Source organism: Etheostoma spectabile, chromosome 3 (assembly GCF_008692095.1).
Source record: "Etheostoma spectabile isolate EspeVRDwgs_2016 chromosome 3, UIUC_Espe_1.0, whole genome shotgun sequence".
Classification (NCBI taxonomy): Eukaryota; Metazoa; Chordata; class Actinopteri; order Perciformes; family Percidae; genus Etheostoma; species Etheostoma spectabile.
The window spans coordinates 6,390,122-6,394,387 of record NC_045735.1 but is presented as its reverse complement, the minus strand read 5'-3'; positions in this window follow the sequence as shown (position 1 = coordinate 6,394,387).

Sequence of the window (4,266 nt, the reverse complement as noted above, 5' to 3'; positions counted from 1 at the left end):
CATTCCAACCAATAAATATTAGACAATAAACAGTTAAGGTTATTAATATAGAAAGTTTGAGAAAGATGAACAAATAAAATAATATACATATAGTATAGACAAATACATAAATACACAATTACTTACACACATATTAATATATGCATATATATACACACATACATACATACATACATACATACATACATACTGTACGTGTACATACATATACATATACACAGACAAATAATTAAAAACTAACTAAAAAATTAAGTATACCCGGCATGCACTCACTGAAGGCTGTTAAAATTGATGCAAATCTCATGACACACACACACACACACACACACACACACACACACACATTCCAAGCATGATTTGGATTCTCTCAAAATTAACTACACAATAACAATTCACAATTTAATATATAAAGGGAACACTTAAGTATTTAATGCAAACGCTTTAGTATATACAAATATATTACACACTTACACTTCTTAAAGTTATCAGTTGAAGTCTTCCACATAGCAACAAAAATACATACACACGCACATGCACAGACATGCCATTCCCAATCACCCACACCATCCTTGTCATCCCCGTCCCATGACTCCCATTGGTGCAGAGCAGAGTTGAAGGAAGGAGGTCAAGTTAAGTGGTTGCACGTTTAGCAGCTCGGCTCATATGACTGCCGTACCTTCAGATATTACTGCAGCAGAGGAGGGAGGAGGCTTTAGACAATGATCCACTGAAGGCCTGAGAGCTTCCTCTGGGATGCCTTATCCAATCATCACTAATCACAGACTTAGCCAAGTTTGTTCCAGGACCCACATTCAGATGCAAAAGCCACAACAAATGCCACATTAGGGCCAAACAAGGGCAACGTAATTTCTTACATGACTTTTCACCTGCATTTCCAAACATTTAGCTCTCATTGTTGTTAGTTGTTTGAGGACCTCTAAGAGCTTTCTTATATCCAGATATTAGTTGAAGTGAAATCAATTCATTCAGCACATTTAAAAGCAAATGTTGTTGCAAAGTTGCGAGCTCATTTGTTCAGCTGTCTGGCACAACTCACAACTTTACTGCTTTGGTTCACTCTTACTGCTCTTGCGTCATTTTTGGCTACAGCAGCTGTTCTAAAAACACATCGTAAACTACCTGCTCAGCACCAAACAGCAGACAGTTAGTGGGCAGCGGGCAGCTGTTCAACGCAGCTTGTTCTCTGGAGTTAGGACCATTAAAAATAAAAAACAAAATGACAAAAACTTCTGATTTGTTCAGCAAATGGCTGCTGTATCCATCCAATTGAACAAAGCGTTGCATTAGAATGGTAATTTAGAACTTGAATGTCAACATTATGAATGAAGGTTCAAACTATTCGGTACAGCCCTAGTATATTTAGCACGCCATATTACTTTTAGGTGTTGGTAAAGACCAAAAACAGAGCTGAAAGAGAGTGAATATTTGACATTTATCAGGGGGTCAGAAACACAACTTGGAATGACTAAATGAAGAATAAGGTGTAACAAGGAATGAGGTTGCTTTGGAACTGCTGGACGTGTAAAAAAGGAACAATTTATTTACTATACAATCTTAACTTGTTTCTGTCCCAGAGTAACTAAAAAGGCCACCTCCATGACACGATACAAAAAAGAGAATAAACAACTGGTCAGATGAGTTTTTTCTGTATGATCCATCAGCGACTATCTGGGCTCACAGCCCAGCGTTCACCTGCTGCTCTGCATCAATAACTTTTAGCCAACAAATTGTACTAATTAGAGGCTTTTTGTAGACCAGGAGCTGATTTACAGCAAATCAATTACTTAATTTAAAAGAAACTAAGTTGCTTTTCGAAGAAAACTCTAAAAATGGATGAGCGATGACTTGTTGTCATAATTAAACTAAACAAGAGTGTGATTAATACTTTTCTTTGTACCTAATGTGTCTTGCTAGTGATGAATTACTGTTGCAAAGGGAATGCAATACACATAATAAATTGACTAATGTGTACACTTAGCAGACAATGTACGAAAAAAGTTGAAATTAAGAATGGGCTTTGGCATCCATTTAGCTGTCATTCAACCATGTGAGCTATGAATGCATCAACACACTGCGTTGTTCTGCTGGTTACCGAGCAACCTGCCTTGTAAGCTTGTTTTTTTATCTCTGTCTTTCGAGTCGATCAGGTACCATTAATGGAAAAACGCCATTTGAGACACGTCTTGGTGTCTTGCTCTGACTGAGGCTGAATGGGAGTAAACGTGGCGCCTCTTTGCTAAGCAGACAGCAGTGTGCTGCAGGCAGGGTGACACTGATTAGTAGCACCCAGACGGCATCGCTACAGGACAGTCAGCGGTAGTCTGGAAAAAGGATCAGGCTGTTAACTTTATACTTCACATTTTCAGAATCATACATTTAAAGTTGCACATTTGCAAATCCAGAGGTATTTCTAAACAAACTAAACTTCCATAAAATCATCAACATCAGTAAAATGGGACGAGTCCCTGCTGCATTCCTTTCTAGCTCAAAATGTCATGACAACTCTATGAGAAATTCTGCTCCCTTTAGACGTTTACTGATATGAAAGATTTTCTATTTGGAATTTTATTTGGGTTATTTGTTTGGCAGCAGAGAGCAGATCTAATGCCTTTCCAAACCTGCAATGAAGTCAGTGGTTAAAGTGTTTATGTAAATGTCTTTCCCTCCCAAACCTCCACAAGTACGCCTTCTGTGTTCAGACTGTAACATAGCAATTGTAATGTGTTCTCTAACATTACAGCTAATGGTGTAGACCAGATGTTGTCATGTATTAATGGGCAGGTGTTGGATTTTTAAGTTACAACTGCTTTGACTGCAGTCTAAATAATGCCCAAGTTAATAGTACTGTATGTGGTTTGCAGATGGGATTAAAAATAGTTGCTGCTGACAACTATGGTAAAAACAATTGCAAATAGGGCTGGGTGATATGGAGAAAATTAAATATCATGATATTCTTGACCAAATACCTTGATATTGATATTGCGGTGGTAAAGTAGTGATGACAACTGATGCCTAATCTTAAGTAATGGGAATATAATGACTGAGTGGGGAAAAGGCAAATAATAGACAACAGCTAGAACAGAACAGTCTGGTAAGTTCAGAAAATGACTCCAATTTACTGTAGTGCAGCCTTTAAAAGCAGGAAAAGAAAACACTTATGTCATATCACAATGTTACAATATCCTAAATTGAAGACAATGTCGATTTTAAACCACGATTTCAATATAATGTCGATGTATTGCCCAGCCCTAATTAAGTATGGTTATCAGCAACATGTACATGAAAAGGACTAGGGCTGTCCTCGACTATAGAAATTCTTAGTGGACTCCTACTCCTATTATATCATATCATATTATACTCATCTAATCGATTGGTTGATTTAATCAACAAATCTGTAAAACTGACTCTCTCCACAAATAATCATGCAAACGCACCTTGTGTTTACCAGAAACGTGCTCATAATTTATTTGGAAATTTGTCATTCAGCATGAAAAGGTATGAAAAATGACTAATCATGTAAAGAAGTCTTAGTCGACTAAGACGTGAGACTAGAAAGCATAAAGGAAAAACATGGGCACATTAGGATAGAATTGTGTTTAGATTTGACATTCCCTCCATAATTAATGCATTGTGGTTAGTAGCCAATTGGTTTATTTTTCAAATTAAACCACATACACAAAAAAGCACTCTGTTTTCTCATTTCCAAGGAAATTGTATTTGAATACTGACTCCTGCGAGGAGGCCCTGAAGGCAACATGCGCATTGCTGCCACTCGTCCAGCAGATGGGGCAGTGAGTTCGGATTTTGGCTGGACTGGCTGTTCACAAACCAGCCCTCCAGACCGGCTTTTCCACAAATGTCAAGTTAAAAGAGAATGCTGAAGTTACACCGGAAAATAATACACGTGGCTTTCAAAATAAAAGCACAGTGAAACAATTTTTACACCTAAGACTCACCTTTAATTGGCTTAGTGCTGTGTTAAGCTTGATCAACATGGTGACCACCTATTTTCATTTTTTTTTGTTTTATAACGTTGGCTTACACATTAGACATGTTATCAGGTTTAACTCGTAAATTACACAATGTTTGTATCGGCCCCAGGAAACATCGGAAAGGGTCAATAATGGAAAAAAGATAGTATATAGTAAAGATAGCCCTAGTCCTTTTCATGTACAGGTTGCTGATAACCAACTAATGCCAGTAGGCTATTTGGTGAGGGGGTGCACACATAAGGTGTGTGTGTGG